Source organism: Lepisosteus platostomus, chromosome 15 (genome assembly GCF_059453375.1).
Source record: "Lepisosteus platostomus isolate fLepPlt1 chromosome 15, fLepPlt1.hap1, whole genome shotgun sequence".
Lineage (NCBI taxonomy): Eukaryota > Metazoa > Chordata > Actinopteri > Semionotiformes > Lepisosteidae > Lepisosteus > Lepisosteus platostomus.
In genome coordinates, this window is record NC_142625.1 from 6,914,725 (window position 1) to 6,937,005 (window position 22,281).

The 22,281-nt window shown below is 48.1% G+C and overlaps 1 non-coding gene and 1 pseudogene across 1 annotated transcript; both read right to left on the reverse strand.

Moving 5' to 3' along the window:
* Positions 1–3,607: 3,607 nt before the first annotated feature.
* LOC148647801 (U2 spliceosomal RNA) lies at positions 3,608–3,782 on the reverse strand (annotated as a pseudogene).
* An 11,745-nt stretch (positions 3,783–15,527) lies between these two features.
* LOC148647802 (U2 spliceosomal RNA) lies at positions 15,528–15,712 on the reverse strand. The gene has a single exon (XR_015927159.1). It is a non-coding gene; the product is annotated as a U2 spliceosomal RNA (small nuclear RNA).
* Positions 15,713–22,281: the final 6,569 nt, after the last annotated feature.

Genomic DNA, 22,281 nt, shown 5'->3' on the forward strand with positions numbered 1-22,281 from the left:
GTGGAGGGGAGTCCCCATTACCTGTAAAGCGCTTTGAGTGGAGTGTCCAGAAAAAGCGCTATATAAGTGTAAGCAATTATTATTATTATTATTATTATTATTAAACATGTGGACAGTGATCGGCAGGAGTTCACGGGCGAACAGAGGTTCAATTACGAATTTTACCAAGGGTTCTGTATTCCTCAAAAGCTCCACCTTGTTCCATACCCTGATCACTTCGGGTTCCGAGGTTACCGTTAGATCGTAGAGGTTCCTATTCTGAAAATCTTGGATGCACAGGATATCTTCCTTCCTGACTCCTAAAAAATCAAATGCTATTCTTCTCTCGAAGGTCCGCCTGACCATCCATTCTGCTGCATCTTCCTGGCTCTTCAACACAAAGCGCACCGTGCGCCGCATCTGCCCCTCACGGGACAGAGGGTGCCCGGCCGCCCAAGAGAAAGGCAACTCACCCAGTGCCGTCATCTGGGAGCCCCACCTTCACCCCCTGGGCTCAACCCAGAGCGATTCCAGTGGTGGCTCAAGATCTTCCGAACTCCGCGGTCTTCAAAGGGTGTCTTCCACCTGGTTGCAGCCTTGTTGCCTTCCTCGTAATGAAGTCCCCTCTGGTAGGGTCCGCCACTCTCTCCGTCCTTCGCCCTTCTCGTCTTGTGGTAAGCCCTTCAGCCGCGGTCAGGCCACGCGCTTTTGGATCTTGGCCAAAAGGTCGAGAAGCGATGCCCCCAAAGGCGTGGACCGACGCGCGGTCGTTCCGCTGGCGCACAGTGGCGCAGGCCGACTCTGGAGCCCGGGACCCGCGCAGCTGCCGGCCTCCCTGCCAGTCCCGGGTGGGGACCATGCTCTTTGATCTTCTGTCAACGGCCCCACAACGACCGCAGCCGCAGGGGGCGCCAGCCGCCCGGCCTCCTTAGCTTAGGCCCCTCCCACCGGCCAGATCATGAAAGACTCCCTGTCTTTTCACCGGGTCTCTCAGCCCTCTCACGTTAGTTGTTAGGAAGGTTAGTTTCACAGTCATGATTAAACTAGTGAAAGTTAAACCTCCTCTCTGTGCTTACAGTTGAAACTTGGGAGTCTACATCTGGGCACTGTTTAGCCTAGATGTAACTCCTCTCGTTCGGGTCCTGGGGGGAATATGCTGGGCTCCCTCCAGGTCTCGCTGGGGACTGAAAAGTAAACATGCTGGACAGGTCCAGCCCTACCATCAGTCCGGGCTCCAGGGCGGCTTTGAAGTAATCCTCTTCTTCCTCAAGGATACTCTTCACCACCGCTTCGGGAAGACTCCTTTCTTCCCTTTCTCCGGGAGTTTTGGGGACCTCCAGTTGCTCCTGGGCCTCGGGGGAGGGGGGCTCCAATTCCTGGGCTGCCTCTTCCTGTTGTTCCTGGGCCTTGGGGGAGGGGGTTCCGTTTCCTGGGCCTCGGGGGGGAGGGTTTCCATTTCCTGGGGCACCTCCTCCGGTCGTTCCTGGGCCTCGAGGGAAGAAAGTCCTAGAGGAAACGGTTCTCCCTTACCACTCTTTTTTTTTTTTCTGTCCTTCCGAAGGTGGATCTGCCCTGGCTCTCTTCTCCCGCTTTCCCTTCTTGCTGGGAGTTATCCAGGGTCCTTCCTCCGGTCGGCCATTTTATCCATCTTCCTGGCGGCCATCTTGTGGCACCGGTGCAGCTGGGGGTGTGGCCTCGGCAGTTTCGGTTCTCTGTGGGGGAGGTGCGGGTTCTTTGTTCTCACCTCTCTCCCGTATCCGTCGCACTTCTTGGCTGCCCGGCAGGTTTTTGCCAGGTGCCCGTCCTCATTGCAGTTGTGACATCTGACGATGTCACACGTGTTTGCCTTGTGGCCGGACTGTCTGCACTTCTTTCAGAAATCTGGCATCCTGGGGTAGTAGAGGTACCCCCTGTCGGCTCCGATGTTGAAGCGAGCCGGGGGGTGCTGGAAACCGTCAACGCCCTCTGGGTCCTCCTTCAGGAGGACTCGGTACTGGCGTTTGCCGTACCAGACGCCTTCGTCCCTGACCTCTTTCGGTTTTCCCACCACAGTTACATACCTCCCTAGGTACGCTGTTACCCGTTCCGTTGGTACGTAGAGGTTGTATGTGTGAACTGTGATGGTCCTCTGGTTCGTCTTCCTCATAGGCTCCGGCCTGAAATCAGAGAAACCGGGGTGCTTACCTTGCCTTTTTCCCTGATCAGTCTCGTTGCCTTTTCATACGAGGCGTCCGTGGCCATGTAGGCCTCCATGTATCTCTCTGCCTTGTTGTCCTGGAGGCAGTAGAGATCTCCAGCCACCAACTGCAAGATCCCTCGCAGGAAGGTCATAAAGAAGGATTTCGCAGTCGGCATTGTCTCCGTTTGCTTGGTCCAGTGGAACCGGATCAGTGTCCTCTTGTCTGCTATCTGGGTTGGAGAAAAAGGGAAAAGAGGTAAAGAGTAAAAGGAGCTAAAGGAGCAGCGAGGGTGCCCTAGCCTTTGTCCTTGTGGGCAAAGCCCAGCTAGGTGCAGGCGCAGGAGGAGAGAGAGAGAGAGGAGAGCAGAAAGTGCTTCCGGGTCTCGAGGAAGAAAGCAAGCACCGCGGGCAGGCCACGTGTACCTGCTCCCTGCCAAGAGGCAGAGAGAGAGAGAGAGGGAGCGGATAGCGCTTCCGAGTCTCGACGGGCAGGCCACGTATACCTACTCCCAGCCAAGAGGCCAAGGAGGCGGAGCAAGAGAAAGGGGTGGGGAGAGGAGAGAGCAGAGAGAGAGAACGTTGCTGCGGGATCCCACCCAGCTCAGCTGCTGCTTGGCCTTAAGCTCCTAGGCTCAACCTAGAGCGATACCAGCTCAAGCACTCTTCAGGGTCTTCGATCGCCTTCTAGACCTTGGGAAAGACAAGAACTGCGGGCACGCCACTTGAACTTGATCTTAGCCAAAAGGCCGAGAAGCGATGCCCCCAAAGGCGCGGGCGTTCCACTGGCGCACAGTGGCGCAGGCAGACTCCTCTGGAGCCCGGGACCCGCGCAGCTGCCGGCCTCCCTGCAGCCAGAGGCCTGCCGCCGGACTCTGCTCCCCCTCTCTCTTGCCTGCCTGCCTGCCTTCCTGCCAGTCCCGGGCGGGGGCCCTGCTCTTTGATCTTCTGTCAACGGCCTGACAACGACCGCAGCCGCAGGGGGCGCCAGCCGCCCGGCCTCCTTAGCTTAGGCCCCTCCCACCGGCAGCAGCTGTGCCCAACCAGCTGCAAGCGAAAGCCGAGCGCCAGCACCTGTGGGCAGAGGCAAGGGGCAGCTCTCTCTCTCGGGAGGGAGGGACGGGGATGCGCGTGCGTGCGCACGCACGCACGCACGCACGCCTGCCTGCCTGCCTGCCGAAAAAAAAGAAAAAGGTTGGATATACTAAGTTTTTTGGAGGGAAAACGCACGGGAGCCGAAAAGGGGGCCGGGCCTGCTTGCCCAGAGAGTCGAGACGCGGGAAAGCGCACAGAGGGAGCACGGGAACGGAGATGGAGACAGGGAGGGGGAGAGAGACGGACACAGAGACACACACAGATGGACGAGAGACGAGACCCGAGAAGAAGGAGCTCCAGTCCACCTCGCTTGCTTGCTCGCTAGCTAGCTACGTCTGTCTTTTCACCACTGAGAGAAGGTGGTGCACCGCTCCCGGAGGCACTGCAATACCGGGCCGATGCGTGGAGAGGACGGAGCAAGCTCCTGATCCAGCTCCCTGTTCCAAAAATCCGTTTAATATGTGGTCCCCCGATGGGGGACGTATCAGATATTAAATTGATAAGAACTGCTTTTTTTATTACAAAAAGCAAACCTTCAAATATAAACAAACAAATCACAAACAACCAAAATACACATTAGTCATGACCCAAAGACAACCAACCTTATAACACAAACCCAAACATAATACAAAACCAATATATCCGTTAAGCACTTCCTTTTTCTACCAATAATTCCCATTCAACTTATCAACAAAATTGTTACAACACAAAACAAATCTGTTCAAATCCCACTACATAACCCCAAACCCTGCTCATCTCCATAATCCTGCCCATTATGCTAATTAAACCAAAATCCTCATTCCCAAACTTACAATTCGCTCATTTTCCTAACCCCATTATATACAACCAGCATCCCATCCCAATTTCCAAAACAATTCCCCCCACAACGTCACCCTATTTACATTTTCACTCCTTATACAAATTATTCCAACAATCAAATTCATATCACAAACAGTACAATAATTTTGTTACACTAATACCAATTCGATCAAAAACAATACACAGCAAATCAATATCACAGTTCATCATTATTCACTTCCACCATTCCCCTAATAATCCCACCCCTTATGCAATTGTAACCCTAACTTCTAAAAGTCACTTCAAACCTTATAGTAAACAAATAAACCATTCCATCTTTCTTTTGCAGCATGGTATCCCCTTTTCCTTACATCCAATGTTAACTCATTTCTAATTCTGTACAAGAGACTGTTATATAAACCCACCTCACTTGTATGTACCCCGTTTTTGGCCAACTTATTCCGTGCTCTCCATAATTCCAGTTTCACCATGCTTATTAATATCCATAACATTACACCAACCCCACGTGGATATGTCCCCTTCTTTATTCCGTACAATATCATTTGCAGAGTGACTACAAATCTCGGTACCAATTTCTCAAACACTCCATTACACATTTCCCACGTCCTTCTTGCATACTCACATTCCCAAAATACATGGTTTATGGTCTCCTGTTGTTTGCATAGTGCTCTAGGACATGTTCTCTGCAAGGTCAATTTTTGCCTATATAAAACGTTGCGCACCGGGAGCCGCTGCCAGGCTATGAGCCAGTTCAGGTCCATCAATTCGTGGCTCAATTCTTTGGGTTGTATTTGACCCCATACTTCATCTGGCAATCCACCAACCAACTCCATTCTGTCCTTTGTTGCAGCTTCTTTGTACAGTACTCTGTGATTGAGCAGCAATGCGGCCTCTACCCCATTTGTGTGTCGTTGGATCCACACCGTGGCGTGCCGGTAGTGCCAAGGTAAGTCTTCACCGTGGGGATCTTATTGTCCCATTTAAATATCCCTCTTAATTTCCCTGTTAACCAAAACCTCACAAAGTATTGAGATGCGTGAACAAACAGCGTTTTAAGAGCAACACACAAAGAAACCACAAATACACAATTAATCTTCATAGGCAAGTTTGGAACTCCCCTTCCCCCTTTCCCAGTAGGTCTAAACATGTCAGGTCTCTTTATATAATCATATTTTTTCCCCCATATGAACCAAAAAGTCTCTTATCAAATATCTATTTAATCTCAAAGGTATCGGATACACTGCAGCCAAAAAACTCAAAACAGACAGAACTTCAATCTTGATTACAAGCACTTTACCTATATGAGTCAAACTTATTCGACCACTGGCCTAGTCTTACTCTCACCTTTTCCAATTTCTCTAGCCAGTTATAGTTGGCCGCATCCCCTTCCTTAAAGTGAACTCCCAGTATCCGCATTGGATCCCTACAGACTTGAAGTCCACTCACTCTATCTTGCCTGTCTCTCCATTTCCCGAAAAATTTGATTTTACTCTTCTCTATATTCAACCTAGCACCAGAAGCCGCAGCAAAAAGCTCTAAAAGTTCTAGCGCCCTCTGCAGGTCAGCGTCAGAAGACATGAACAGAGTTAAATCATCAGCATATAGGGCTATCTTAGCCCTTTGTCCACCACCCCCAGGTATCAATATCCCCTCCACTTTCGGGTCTAGACACACTAAACGGGCGTAGGCTTCAATGTACAGTGCCTTGCGAAAGTATTCGGCCCCCTTGAACTTTTCAACCTTTTGCCACATTTCAGGCTTCAAACATAAAGATATAATTTTTTTATTTTATGTGAAGAATCACCAACAAGTGGGACACAATTGTGAAGTGGAACGAAATCTATTGGATTTTTGAAACTTTTTTAACTAATAAAAAAATGAAAAGTGGGGCGTGCAAAATTATTCGGCCCCTTTACTTTCAGTGCAGCAAACTCACTCCAGAAGTTCAGCGAGGATCTCTGAATGATCCAATGTTGTCCTAAATGACTGATGGTGATAAATAGAATCCACCTGTGTGTAATCAAGTCTCTGTATAAATGCACCTGCTCTGTGATAGTCTCAAGGTTCTGTTGAAAGCGCAGAGAGCATCATGAAGACCAAGGAACACACCAGGCAGGTCCGTAATACTGTTGTGGAGAAGTTTAAAGCCGGATTTGGATACAAAAAGATTTCCCAAGCTTCAAACATCCCAAGGAGCACTGTGCAAGCGATCATCTTGAAATGGAAGGAGTATCAGACCACTGCAAATCTACCAAGACCTGGCCGTCCCTCTAAACTTTCAGCTCAGACAAGGAGAAGACTGATCAGAGATGCAGCCAAGAGGCCCATGATCACTCTGGATGAACTGCAGAGAACTACAGCTGAGGTGGGAGAGTCTGTCCATAGGACAACAATCAGTCTTACACTGCACAAATCTGGCCTTTATGGAAGAGTGGCAAGAAGAAAGCCATTTCTCAAAGATATCCATAAAAAGTCTCGTCTAAAGTTTGCCACAAGCCACCTGGGAGACACCCCAAACATGTGGAAGAAGGTGCTCTGGTCAGATGAAACCAAAATCGAACTTTTTGGCCACAATGCAAAACGATGTTTGGCGTAAAAGCAACACAGCTCATCACCCTCAACACACCATCCCCACTGTCAAACATGGTGGTGGCAGCATCATGGTTTGGGCCTGCTTTTCTTCAGCAGGGACAGGGAAGATGGTTAAAATTGAGGGGAAGATGGATGCAGCCAAATACAGGACCATTCTGGATGAAAACCTGTTGGAGTCTGCAAAAGACCTGAAACTGGGACGGAGATTTATCTTCCAACAAGACAATGATCCCAAACATACAGCAAAATCTACAAAGGAATGGTTCACAAATAAACGTATCCAGGTGTTTGAATGGCCAAGTCAAAGTCCAGACCTGAATCCAATCGAGAATCTGTGGAAAGAGCTGAAAACTGCTGTTCACAAATGCTCTCCATCCAACCTCACTGAGCTCGAGCTGTTTTGCAAGGAAGAATGAGCAAGAATTTCAGTCTCTCGATGTGCAAAACTGATAGAGACATACCCCAAGCGACTTGCAGCTGTAATCGCAGCAAAAGGTGGCTCTACAAAGTATTAACGCAAGGGGGCCGAATAATTTTGCACGCCCCACTTTTCATTTTTTTATTAGTTAAAAAAGTTTCAAAAATCCAATAGATTTCGTTCCACTTCACAATTGTGTCCCACTTGTTGGTGATTCTTCACATAAAATAAAAAATTTATATCTTTATGTTTGAAGCCTGAAATGTGGCAAAAGGTTGAAAAGTTCAAGGGGGCCGAATACTGTAAGGCACTGTAAATGACAAAAAGCAAAGGAGAAAGAGGGCATCCCTGCCTTACCCCCGAGTTCTGCCAAACCATATTTCCAATATACCCATTTATTAAGCTTACTTCCCACTTCTGTGTAAAAGGTCTGAATCCATCTAATGAAGGTTGGGCCAAACCCCATCCGCTCCATCACCTTCCACAAGAAAGAGTGGGAGACCCTGTCAAAGGCCTTTTCCAGATCCAGATTTACTAACATAAGAGACAGCTCCCTTTGTCCTGTCCAAGCTATTAAATCTCTTATCAATTGTAAGGTCCAACTTATTTTTCGACCCTGAACCCCACACTTTTGCTCTATGCCAATAACTGATGGTAGTACCCTTTTTTTGTCTATTCACAAGTACTTTGGCAAAAAGCTTGTAGTCCGTGCACAAAAGCATCAATGGTCTCCAATTCTTTAAGTCAGTAGCCCTTCCCTTTTTAAACAGCAATGTTAAAATCCCTGTCCTCATCGAAGTCCCATATGCACCTTTTTAAAAATCTCATTCATAACCTGAAGCAGCACGTCACTCAACTCATCCCAAAACGTAACATAAAACTCAGCAGGTATGCCGTCGACACCGGGCACCTTACCCTTTTTTATGTCACTCTTGACCTCATTTAATTCCTTTAAAGTAAAGGGTTCTTCTATGCTCAGCCTTTCCTTCTCTGTCACTGTTTGTGACACCTTTCCCAACACTCTTTGCACTGCTTCCTCTTTTATTTCCTGATCTGTAAAAAGTTCTTGGTAAAACTCAAGTGCCACTTCTAGCATTCCATCTCTATCTGACACCAACTGTCCTGAATGATTCTGTATCCCCTCCATCACCCTCCTTCTCTGCCTTTTCCGCAAACAATTGAACTGGAATGTTGAACAAGTTTCCGAGTACTGCAATTTATCTATATGTAACTTAAATAGATATTTGCGTGCTCTTTTCTCGTAGTAGTCCCTCAATTTCCTTTGTGTATAAATCTCTTCTAAGTCCACCGGTAAACCTTCGTTGCTTTTCTCATATAGACGGTTCAAACTCTTCCTTCTTTCCTTTCCGCTATCTGTCTTCTCATGCAGTATTCCCTTGTTTCTTTCTGAATCCACTAATTCCCACCACTTGGGAATTAAAATGGAAGATTGCCTACACCTTGTTCTTTTCCACATTGCCACCTTCTTCCTTATTAGTTCCCTATACTCAGCATCTTCTAGGATCTCAGTGTTAAGTTTCCAGAACCCTTTTCCAAACTTAATACCAGTACCAGTAATCTCAACCATCAAAATGTCATGATCTGAGTGCCAAAAGGGAGATGTTAACACACTCCCTATCCCCAAGTCTCTGGATACAAAGATATAGTCTAACCTCTTGGCTAAACCCATTGCATTCCTCCACGTAGGGGCAGGTTTCCCCTTAGGAAGTCTTACAACACAGTCTATCAAACCATATTGCCCTAACAGTTTATACACCTTACGTCCGGGCTGTCCTTATCTTTCAAATCAATATTAAAATCTCCTCCCATAACCACTTTCCTATTCGTTAAACAAAAGGGGGCCAAATTCGCATAAAAGGCAGAGCGCTGTGCCGCCACTGCCGGAGCATACACACACACAAACCGGAAATTCACTCCACTCACCACAACATCAACACTCATTAGCCTACCGGCCACGCCCACTTCACTTCTTTCCACTACAAAGTCGTGGGTCCCAAACAAAATTCCGATGCCCGTTGAATGGACTCCTCCCACGCTCCATCTGGAAGTTCCTTTGCCCCATTCGCCTGTGTAATGTTGCCATAGCCAAAATGTAATGTAGTGTGCTCTCTGAAGGCACCAGTTCTGTAGGGTTTGGGCATTTACTGGGACAATTATTAATTGTAGCAGTAAATCACAAAATTGATTCTTTTGATGGCTTTAGAATCCAACCATGCGACATAACTCAAACAACGCACACACACAGGTACTAATACACGAGGATACATTTATTAATACATAAAATATGCATATAAACCTAACAGATCTTATCGAGAGGGTTATCAGAATACAAAAGATATATATTCAGTCAGTTACGAAGTGTTACATATATCAAGAGGACATACGTTCAGTATATCATTCATTTAGACCGTTTCGTAAATGCACTTGGTTATAACTTCTACATTAGATACTCAAAACAAGTACATAACTCTTAGGAATTAAATTGATATCAACTGGTTGGGATAACAATTGAATTCTCAACTGTAATGCATTGAAGTTGAATACTCATCCAATCTCTGGGGATTCAGATCTCCTGCGGACTCAAAGAAACAGTTGCAGGCTGTTGCTGTCCAATCCGCGCTCACTGGCTCCGCGGCTGCGCACTGTGCTGTGCGGCTTGCGATGGTGCGCTGCTGATGCTCACTGGCCGGCAAGTTAGTGTTGGCTTTAACTAGCAAAGTTTGCGCAGAGGAGAAAAGATGACTGTGGGTCCCAGCAAGTCAGGAAGAGGACCAGTTCGTTCCTGATGAAGAGCTAGTTCTGAATAGTGATTCAGCTGTCCACAGTTCCGACCTGTTCACGAGGCCTGCTGCTGATGCTAACCTCAGGTGGATCCTCTGGTTACTCCCTGGCAACCTCCGCTCTAGACTCTTAGAACAAAGGAAAGTTCTGGCACTCGGACACACTGGCCGTTCCATGGTTGTCCGGGCTGAGTCTCAGGATGGTCAGGAGGCGCTCTGCAAGAATGTCCTACCCTTGGGAGCCTTCTGCTCCTGGGCCGTCCTGCCCTGGAATTCTCCTTTGAATTCCCTTTAGAAAAGTCCACAGAATTCTCCTGAATCCCTTCTGAATCTTACTGAATCTGTGTTGCCTGTTTTTACCTGGAGGAACTTCAGCTCGTTGATTGGCTGAAAGTTCCATGGGCATCAGAGTCCCACGTGGGTTACTCGGCCCTACCAGTCCCTGATTGGTTGATCAAGGTGAGATATGAGTCACTTACTCCTGACACTTAGGAATGCAGTCCAGAATGTCCATCTGGCACTCCCTAGACAGATAGATGCCAATGGATGACCATTGATCATGATAGCCAGGCTTAGCTAGGTGCATCCCCCTTTTGAGCTGTCCTAGGAAACCTTATCAAAGGAAACCTTAAATCAGCCTGCATGAATAGTTTCTCTGTGGCTGCACCACAGAGATGAACAGAGAAATGGGGCCTCAATTGGGAAAGCTCAGAAACACAATTCTGCCTTATTAATAAGCCTCGCCGCTACACCTGTGAAAGACTCCACATCCCAGTTATTTTTTTAAGTGCACTTCTTGCAAAAAACAAACAGTAAATTCCAAGGACTTCAAATAACTGAAAACTGCTGCTCTTTTAATCCTATCCCTCAAACCCCTTACGTTAAGTTTTAAAATCTTCATCATAAATAAATTGGTTTAACAATATCCTCCCTTCGTCCATTTTCTTGCAAGAAATACGAACCGTATAAACACCTTACTTTCTTCTTCACTCGTCCCACTTAATAACAGCCCTGTCAGCTTTTCTCTAGTTTTTTCCGCTTCTATTTTTACATTTGTATACTCTTAACATTTTCCCAATGCCCCCCGCTTCAGTAGGGTATACAACATTCCCATTTGCCAACTTACATGAACTTAGGAACTCCTTGGGGACAGTCAACTTAACCTTTGCACCCTCCCGCCTTCTATTTCTTTTCTGTTCAAAACTAGCCTCAACTATCTCTACCTCTTTCACCCATTCCCTCACTAAATCTTCTCATTGATATATCTTTACTTGCAGCTCGTTAGTATCTTCTACATATATCTGAAATGTATTTATTTCACCCAAAATCACTACCGGTCTTAAATTAATACCCTTTTCCCCAAAAACAGACCCGTCAAAGGACTCAGGCCATGCAACAGTTGCTGTTTCGTCGTCCCATCTGCAATACTTCCTGAAACTTGGAGGTAAACATGCTTCAAACCAAACCTCTTTCTCTTTCTCAGTCACTCCACCAGGTAAGTTGACATCTTGCGTTAGCGTTTGCAGGGATGAATTCAACGATGACAGAAATGATTGACACGCAGGCTGACCCTTCCCACCTCTCTTCCAAGGTAGGCATCGGGCTTGCAATGCCTTTGCTTTGCTCAGACAGATCTAGCTGCATCTCTGAACCTTCCATACTTCTTCCTACCTTCTTACCCGGGTCTTCCTCCGATTCCAGATTGTTTCCTTTTAGTTTGACTCTTCTGATGAATCTTCTCCCCCTCCTCTTCCTCCATTCTGTCCCCCCAATTTATTTCATCCACTGCCTTCTTCATTAACTCTAATCCCGGCGCATCTCTTGAAGTCCCAGCTTCCTGATTGTCCATAGAAGGACACGCTCAGTATATTCCCCTGGTTACCTTCTGCCTGGGTCTGCTTTATCCGCTTCAACACTCACAGATATGTCCATACTGTCCAAATCCCCTTCCGTTATATTCTCCTGCCTGTTCTCCGGAGCGCTTAAGGCTGAATGTGCCTCCGCGGTACCACGTACAACCTCTGCATAGTTCCTCTTTCTTTTATCACAGTCTTTAAACATGTGCCCCTCCCCTCCACACAGGTTGCACCTAACTTTCTCTTTGCACTCAGCCATCCAATGTCCCAGTCCTCCACATTTACTGCATACCTTTTCCCTACAATCAATAGCACGCTGGTCGGGTTTCCTGCAGCGTCTACATACTGAAGGCTGCCCATAGTAATATAGGTAGCCATTATTAGAGCCAATCGAAAAGGTTGCTGGGGGGTGTAAAAGACCATCCGGGGAATTTGCATCGAAATGGAGTCTCACTCTATACCGATTCTTCCCTGTCCAAACTCTTTTCCTATCAATCACTTTAGTCCCAAATCCCTGTATATCAACGAACCTCTTCAAGAAAAAGATGACATCTTCCTCTGGGACGTATGGGTTGAACATCGTAACCGTTAAGGTTCTCAATTCCCGGGCAAAGAGGGGTTCTATTATATAATCCGCAAATGGCTTAACATCCTTCCTCAAATTATCAGTATTCCATATCTTTGTTGCTAGATCTTCAGTATACAATGAAAGATCAAAGAACCTCTTACCAGGAAAATCCTGCAAACAGAAGATATCCTCGGGCTCCAACTTCAAGGCTTTGAACAGCACCTCTTCTTCAAAGGTATCCCTTGAGTCCAGTTCTGTCTTCTCACCTCCAGCCCGTAGCACAAAATGCACAGCGTGCCTCACTCGTCCTTCTCGTGTTCTTGATGCTCCCTCCATCGTGGGGAAAAAAAAAGGCCGGAAATCTCCACCTCTGAGTAAATACTTCCAGGAAAGTTCTTGAAGCGCGATCCCTGTCTCTCTCTCCCCCCCCGGCCAAGACCAAGCTGCGGACAAGCCGATTTCGATTTTTAAGAACTTTATTTTCTTTTCACAAAAAAATTCAGGAAATCGCAAATCGGAAAGCTTTACATAAATATACAATCTGGTGCAAATCACATTCTTTATCATGTTTAAGTAATGTTTTTCACAGTTTCTTGAGATATTGACCTATGCTCTCTATTTCCCACAGATTTTCTGCTTCCTCCCTCCCTTCTCTCCACAGATCTCTGAGGTAATAGTTCTCTCGGGTGATGAACAGGGCCAGGCTACCTGCTGCCTTGACTGGGACCTCGATGCCTTTGAACAGCCCCATGTTCCTCACTCTCCACAGGGCGTCTTTCCCACTGTTCACCACGGCCCAGATCCTGTCAAACACGTCAGGAGGAAGTTTGACAGGAGAGATGCCGTATATGACGAAAGCAGCGGTCAGGGTAAATTGGGGCGAGAGAGCCTGCAACCAATCTTCAAACTGTGCCCAGAAGGCCTTAGCAAAAAAGCAGGACCACAGGAGATGGGTCACAGTCTCCTCCTCGCAGCAGCCCACCCTAACGCAGCGAGGGCTGGGGGTGAGGCCCCTACGGTACAAGAAAGTTCGTACCGGTAAGCACTGGTGGACGACACTCCAGGCTAAATCTCTGTGAATGTTGCACAGAAATTTAGAGGATGTGCATTTCCACACCTTCCTTGTTTGGGCTGATGTTAAAATGCCCACAGGGGTCTGCCTATTGTTCTGGGGTGCAACGAAATCTTCCAGTTTTTGGACGCTGACATCTCGGAGGGGAATATGGCCAATTGGGTGAGATCTTAGAAAACTTTTAACTGTCCCATAAATTGCAGGGCATGTGTCAGAGAGTGGGACGTCCAGCTTGGGTCTGACACCCCACACTCTGAACACCTCCCTACCTACCCAGAGCCTGGAAAAATAAGTCCAGGTATGCGCTGCAGGTGCTGTTGCAAAGCCTCTCAGCACAGAGGCCAGGAAAATGCACAGCAGCTTCGTAGCAATATCTGGGACAGACTTCCCCCTGAGGGTAGCAGCCTGTACATTATTTCCCTTCTGAGTCTTTCCTGCTTCCCACCTCATAGAAATTGAAACAATCTCCTCAGCACCGCCGCAACATGGTGTGGGATTGGGAAGGTAGAAGCCAGAAAATTCAAGACAGGCAAGAGCTCGGCTTTGATGACCAGCACCTTCCCTGTCATGGTGAGGTCTCGGTCCTTCCATTGCATCAGTTTTTTGTTTAAGATTGGCAATTTGTTCTGCCAATTTACTGTTCCCATCTCTTCTCCAAAATACACCCCCAGGACCTTAATTCTTTTCTCTTGCAGCCTGAGATCATGTCCTTCTTTTGGCTCCCTCCAGTTCTGATAAAAAATCTCACTCTTAGATTTGTTAATTTTTGCGGAGGAAGCCAAAGAGAACCGATCACAGCACTGCAGAGCTCTGCTAATTGAGGCATTGTCAGAGAGGAGCAGGGTGACGTCATCCATGTATAGAGATGTCTTTACCTCTCCTCCCCTACTTCCAGGCACTGGTATCCCATTAATGGCCTGATCCTGGCGCAAGGCACAGGCGAAGGGCTCCATAGCCAAAATGAATAACAAGGGGGATAATGGGCAGCCCTGCCTCACCCCTGAACAGACTTCAAAGGGGCGTGATCTATTGCCATTAACCATTACTCTGCTGTTGCTACCTGTGTACAGCAGGTTAATCCACTTTCTCATGATGGGGCCAAACTTCATGTGCTCAAGTACCGATGTTAAGTACTGCCGGTTTAGGCGGTCAAAGGCCTTTTCTAGGTCTACACCTAAAATGCACAGAGGGAGGGAGCGATCCTCTGAGTACAGACAGACATCCCTCAACAAGGCCAGGTTGTCGCTCATCAGGCGTCCTGCTATCCCACAAGTCTGTTCTTCCCCTACCAGTGAGGCCCACTACATTTTGTAGGTGCAGGAAAAGGGCTTTGGACAGGATCTTAGTGTCCACGCCTACAGGCTGAGGGGTCTCCAGTTCTTTGTCATTCTTTGCTCCTTTCTTAAACAAGAGAGAGATAATGCCTTCTCTTAAGGAGTCAGGCAGCAATTCTGTCTTATAGCTTTCCTCGATTAGGAGCAGTAGCGGATCCTGAAGCAGATCCCAAAAGGTGCAGTAAAATTCTTTAGGGAGCCCGTCAGCACCCGGAGTTTTCCCCTTCTGTAAGTTCTCCATAGCCTGTCTCAGCTCTTCTACTGTCAAATCCCTCTCAAGTACTTCCCTATCTTCTTCACTCAAAACAAGCCGCACACTTGATCTTAGCCAAAAGGCCGAGAAGCTATGCCCCCAAAGGCGCGGACTGACGCGCGGGCGTTCCGCTGACGCACAGTGGCGCAGGACGACTCCTCTGGAGCCCGGTGGATATACTAAGTTTTTTGGAGGGAAGACGCCCGGCTGTCGAAAGGGGCACGCCTGCAAGGACGGACGGACACACACACACACACACACACACACACACACACACACACACACACACACACACACACACACAAGCTACGCCTGCCTCCCTGGGAAAAGGCTGAAAAAACTAAGTTTTTTGGAGGGAAAACGCACGGGGGCCGGCCTGCTTGCTGAGAGAGTCGAGACGCGGGAAAGCACACAAAGGGAGCACGGGAACGGAGACGGGGAGGGGGAGAGAGAGAGACAGACCCAGAGACACACAGATGGACGAGAGACGAGACCGGAGAAGGAGCTCCAGTCCACCTCGCTTGGTTGCTTGCTAGCTACGTCTGTCTTTTCACCGCTGAGAGAAGGTGGTGCACCGCTCCCGGAGGCGCTGCAATACCGGGCCGATGCGAAGAGAGGACAGAGCAAGCTCCTGATCCAGCTCCCTGTTCCAAAAATCTGTTTAATGTGGTCCCCCGATGGGGGACGTATCAGATATTAAACTGATAAGAACAGATTTTTTTATTGCAAAATACATCACAAACAACCATAATCAACACATAATTACAACAAAATTCTCCATAACAAAAAACAAACTCCTGTAAGGAAACAAAAAACAAGCTTCAATACACTCATCATTACCATAACCCCACCCCTTATTCAAATGAGCACACACCCTTCAATAACAAAAACCCCCCTTATTTAAAACCCGAGTCAACCTTTTTTCTAAATATCCATTAGGGATTTCCATTTTTCTTTTACTGCATGGTAGCTCCAATTAGGCAAATGAGCTGTTATTATGCATTAAACATCCCACACAACTTTGTTCCGCAACACCCCTTTCTTAACTAACACATTTCTGGCGGCCCAAAATTCTAATTTAACACAACTAATCAAAAACCATAAAACAAACGCAGCCTTTTTTGTTCTCCCCCTCCCCCCAACACCATACATTATGGTCGCCAGATTGATTTTGAAACCTGTCTCCAATATCCCAACCAAAATGAACACTTCCCCCACACACTCTGTGCAAAATTACAAAACCAAAAAACATGTTCAACCGACTCGACTGCTTGGCAGTCTGCTTGTGGGCATCCGGCCTGCCTGGTAAGCTTTTGTTTATACAAAACGTCCCGCACTGGAAGCCTCTTCCAAGCCACCAGCCAGTTCAGGTCCAGCATATCCAGCCGCAGGCCTTTGGGCTGGACTCTTCTCCAGGTCTCGGCGGCAACACTCACAACGATCGTGGCTTCTCCCTGCTCCATCACCGTGTGATACAGCGCCCTGTGGTTCGACAGAGGAGGATCTTCCCCTGTTAGATGACTCTTCACCCAGGACACTGCGTGCCTGTAATACCACGGTAAGTCCTCCCCATGCGGGACATCATTCCTCCAGCCAGTAAGGTGTCGCATGCTGCTGGAGAGCCAAAACCTCGCAAAAAACAGAGCTGTGCGTTACTGGTTGACTTAAAGCGGTGCATAACCCCGACACATACAGACAATTAAGCTTGACAGGGATATTTGGGACACCTGGGGTCACGTTAATCATCCTTGCAAATAGATAGATAGATAGATAGATACTTTATTGATCCCGTGAGGGAAATTGCAGTGCAACAGCAGCTTAACACACACAACACAGCCACAGTGTAACGAATTATATACTAATAGTACAATACATACAATACAATACAAGAGTTACTCACAGTCCGGACACACAAGAGGAAACTAGAACAGAACAGTACACAGAAAATCGTATCACACGTATGAATATAAATATAGATGTAACCATAGATATAAATATAAATATAAATGTATTGCACAGGTCCCTGGCATATATTGCACAAAAGTGGTTGTAAACTGGAAAAAGAAAAAGAAAAAGAAAAAGAAAGAGAACAGATGTAGCAGTATATGTGTATATGCGTTTAGTCCAGAAACAGGTCACTGTCGCTGTTGCCTCTGCCAAGACGCAAGGTGGATGCGTTGTACAGTCTTATGGCAGACGGCAAGAATGACCTCCTGTAGCGCTCCCTGTCGCACCGTGGGTGAATCAGTCTATTGCTGAACGTGCTCTTCATTCCTGCAAGCCTGTCATAGAGGGGATGGGAGAAGTTGTCCATGATGGCCTCCAGTTTGGACATCATTCTCCTCTCAGCCACTACCTCCAAGGGGTCCAGGTCAGACCCAATGACAGAGCTCGCTCTCCTGATGAGCTTGTTCAGCCTTTTGGAATCTACTGCTCTAATCCCAGAGCCCCAGCACACCACTGCGTAGAAAATGGCACTCGCTACCACCGACTGATAAAACATGTGTAGCATCTTACTACACACACAAATGGTTCTATATAGAGGATGAACAACAATGGGGACAAAGGACAACCTTGCCTTACTCCTGAGTTTTGTTTTACGAACTTCCCGATGAAGCCGTTGACCACAACTCTGCTGCCCACCTGTGCATACAAGGTTTTCAACCAACCAATAAATGTATGTCCGAAACCCATTCGCTCCATCACTTACCACAAGAAAGAGTGCGATACTTTATCAAACGCTTTCTCCAAATCTAGGTTGGCTAAAATCAATGGCAGATTCCTTTGCTCTGACCACGCAATTACATCTCTAATGAGCTGCAAAGACCAGCTAATCCTTCTCCCCTTTACGCCACAAGTTTGATCCTTGCCTACCACAGACCCTATTACCTCCCTCAAGCGATTAACCAGGACCTTGGCAATGAGCTTATAATCGGTACACAACAAAGTAAATGGCCTCCAATTCCCCAAGTCCGTTGATTGCCCTTTCTTGAATAATAAGGTCAAGACCCCCTCACGCATTGAATCCCCTAACCTTCCCTTAGTGACGACCTCTGTTGTTATTTTGAGCATTATAGGTCCTAATATGTCCCAAAATGTTTTGTAAAATTCTGCAGGTAAGCCGTCTAAACCTGGTGCCTTCCTGTTTTTCATCCCGGCTTCTTTAAGTTCTTCCAAACTCATAGGCTTTTCCAAGAATCACCTACCACTCTCCGACACCCGTGCAGAAATACACTCTAACACAGCGGACTCCGAAGCTCCTCCTAAAGCTTCCCAAGAAAAGAGCTCCTGATAGTACGCATGGACCGCTTCCAACATGCCATCAGTGTCCTCCACTATCTTATCAGTACCTACACGGACCCCGCTCATACTTCTTCTATTTTGAAGTTTCCTTACCTGCCTGAACAGAAAGGAGGCACATGTCTGTTGCTGCAACAGGGAATCAATATGGGCCTTGAACAAAAAACAGCTGCAATCTCCTCCATATCTACTTCCACCCCCTCATTAAGCTGCGTGTAGAGGTTATTCAGTTCCTGCTGCAAGATCCTCCCTTCCTTCACTTCACTCCTCTGGCGATTTAGGTTGTACTCCCTTGTGAACTTTCTAATTCTCTTCTTTACTACCTCCCACCAATCCAGAGCCTGGACATAGCTCTTCTTTGCGCCCCATCACTCATTCAGCTTGGATTTCATACCTTTAATATAAGCTTCCTCACTCAATACCTCCACATTCATTCGCCAAAAGCCCCTGCCATACAACCTGTGCTTAAGACGCAAATCAACCTCAACGATGTTGTGGTCAGAGCACCACACTGGCTGGACAGCAGCTTTCTCCACTGTCACTTCCCTTGAGGCGAAGATATAATCCAGGCGTCTTGCAATACCTGCTGCGTTCCTCCAAGTCGCCGCCCCTGCCCCAGCTGCAACTTGGGAAAAACAATCCACCAAGTTAAAACGTGTCAAAAGCACTCGCGGCTGTTTCCCCCCCACATCCTCCCGGCTGCCAAGATCAACATTGAAATCCCCGCCAATGACAAGTGTTTTGTTCGAAGCACACAGCGGGTATAGATCTTTAAAAAAATCTGCTCTCAAAGAGCTTATAGCAGGGGCATACACCGAAATAAGCCTAAAATTGTTACCAAAACACACATCCACACTCAAGGCCCTCCCAGGCACTATTACATTGCATTCTTCTACAATCATATCGTGATTACCAAATAAAACCCCCACACCCGACGAATGTACCCCACCCACACTCCACCGAGACCCACCCTTGTCCCATTCCCTCGTAAAAGCTCTAACATCCTTGTCGTTCTTCAGGTGCACTTCCTGCAAGAAACACACATCAAAGTTTAAGCTTTTCAGGGAAAGAAACACAGCAGTTCTCTTCACTCTGTCTCTCAACCCCCTCACATTAAGAGTAGCTAGCTTCATCTCGGATACTGATTAGATCTTCCCTTCCCATCTCCTAATGATCTTCATAGCTGCGATATACGCCGCCCTGACTTCCAACTCCTTTTGCCCATACAAACGACTGATATTTCTAGTGTTCCCATCACCTCCGATCTTAACCCCCGGAAAAGACCTTGAAATACTTTTAAGCGCTCCGGCACGATTAGGAAACTTTGTTCCTGTCCATCCATTCACAGCCTTTCAGAAAACCAGGAGATGCCTCTAGGTACTTCACTATTCCGTCTTTTCTTTTGATTGGCCATGCCCTCATTGTTTCGCCACTTTTCCTCAATGTCCAACAGAAGAATCTTTTTAGACCCGATTTCTGCGTGCGTCTTCCCGTACAGCGCTGGATCTTACTCCCATTGCGCACACAATCGTATCGAATAGTCTTTCCTTGATATCTCCTGTTCCTCAAAATCAGCGGGCCATAGAAACTTACCACTCCCCTCGTCCCATTTACAGAGCTCTACAAAGTCACGGGGAAGATCTGAGTCTAGCCAGAGGCCTTCCTCTTCTCCTTGCCTTGGGACTGCACCTGCCTCTAAGACTTGGGTGAAAGTATTGCCGCTTCCATCATTAGGGCCTCCAGTTTCGGGGACAAATGGTGTTCCAGTGGATTCTGAGGAGCCGCTGCCACCAAGCTCACCTTGCTCCTCTACCCAGACCTCTCCATCCTCTTCCCCCTCCACCGAGCACGGAAAGGGGGCTGGAGCTTCAGAAACCTGCCCACCACCCGGGGGTTGCTCCTCTGGATCTCTGCCCGCTTTTTTCACAAAAAGCTCTTCAGACACAGCTGCCTTCCTTTTAACTGTCTTTTTGGAGGTCAAAGCACCATCCTCCTCCTCCTCCTCCTCCTCCATTCTATCCCCCCAGCCTTCCTGTGGGGCCATGCCCCCCATCTCATCCACCACATCTTTTAAAAAAGCCAGCCCAGGTGTATCAAAACTGATGTCCTCTCCAGATTAACTCATTTCCATCTCTTCATTTACCATCCGCCCGCCATTCTCTCCTGATACACCTTCCTCAGCTGCCTCCTGTTCCACTGTTGGATCTACAGCCGAGTTTCTCAACACGCCCGTGTCAGTTGCCTCACTCCCAGAGTCCCCTCGGCCCGCAGACGCAGCTTCCCCATCCTTCCGAAGCCCGCTTATGGCTGCAGAATAGCTCCCAGCCCTTCTCGGGCACTCCCTATAAGCATGGCCTTACTTTCCACATAAATTGCATTTAATGTCCTCTGTGCAAGCAGACGCCACATGCCCAATACCTTCACATCTCTTGCATACCTGCACTACACAGTTCAGAGCTATATGACCCTCTTGTCCACAACGCCTGCGTGTGAGGGGCTGGCCCGGGTAAAACAAGTACCCATTGTTTGATCCAATCGTGAAGGTAGCTGGCGGGTGAAGCAAACCATCACTTGCCTGTGCACTGAACCTGAACCGCACTTGGTACCTTCGTCTCCCGTTCCAGTATTTCTTCCTATCGAGCACTTTGACCCCTTCGTCCTGCACATCCACAAAGCGCTTAAGAAAGCTCACAATGTCCTCCTCCGCCATATAACAATTAAACATGTGCAGTTAATGTCCGCAGTTCCCTTGCAAATAAAGGCTCAACGTAGAAATGCTTAATCGGCTGTTCATTTCGATGCTCATTATCAATTAACCAAACTTCACTGCATTTAATGTCAGAAATCAAAGAGAGGTCAAATACCTTTTTCCCGGGAAAATCCTGTAGACAGTAAGTATCCTCCGAGTGCACACCCAAAGCCTTCTCCAGAACCACGTCTTCAAAAGTATCCCTGTGAACAAACTCCTGGATCCCATCATCCTTCAAGACAAACCGGATAGTATTCCTCAGCCTCGCCTCCCTGCCGCTCGGTCTTCTCTCCATCCTCTCAAAATGGCCGGATCCTCCTCCGCCACGTAGAAAGTAAAAAAAAAAAAGTCAAAAAAAGCTCCTGCCTAGCCTATAGGCAGGCCTGGGGGGAAAAAAAACCCTCACCTTCCCTCCTTTCAACTGTTCCCACAGCCGCGGTCAAGCCACATACTAAGATCGCAGCCAAAAGGCTGAGAAGCGATGCCCCCAAAGGCGCGGACCGACGCGCGGGCGTTCCGCTGGCGCACAGTGGCGCAGGCCGACTCCTCTGGAGCCCGGGACCCGCGCAGCTGCCGGCCTCCCTGCAGCCAGAGGCCTGCCGCTGGACTCTGCTCCCCCTCTCTCTTGCCTACCTGCTTTCCTGCCAGTCCCGGGCGGGGGCCCTGCTCTTTGATCTTCTGTCAATGGCCCGACAACGACCGCAGCCACAGGGGGCGCCAGCCGCCCGGCCTCCTTAGCTTAGGCCCCTCCCACTGGCAGCAGCTGTGCCCAACCAGCTGCAAGCGAAAGCCGAGCGCCAGCACCTGCGGGCAGAGGCAAGGGGCAGCTCTCTCTCGGGAGGGAGGGATGGGGACACGCGCGCGCACACACGCCTGCCCGTCTGCCGAAAAAAAAGAAAGGTGGATATACTAAGTTTTTTGGAGGGAAAACGCCCGGCTGTCGAAAGGGGCCCGCCTGCAGGGACGGACACACACACACACACACACACACACACACACACACACACACACACACCACGCCTGCCTCCCTGGGAAAAAGCTGAAAAAACTAAGTTTTTTGGAGGGAAAACGCACGGGAGCCGAAAAGGGGGCCGGCCTGCTTGCCCAGAGAGTCGAGAGGTGGGAAAGCGCACAGAGGGAGCATGGGAACGGAGACGGGGAGGGGGAGAGAGAGACACACAGATGGACGAGAGACGAGACCGGAGAAGAAGGAGCTCCAGTCCACCTTGCTTGCTTGCTAGCTACATCTGTCTTTTCACCGCTGAGAGA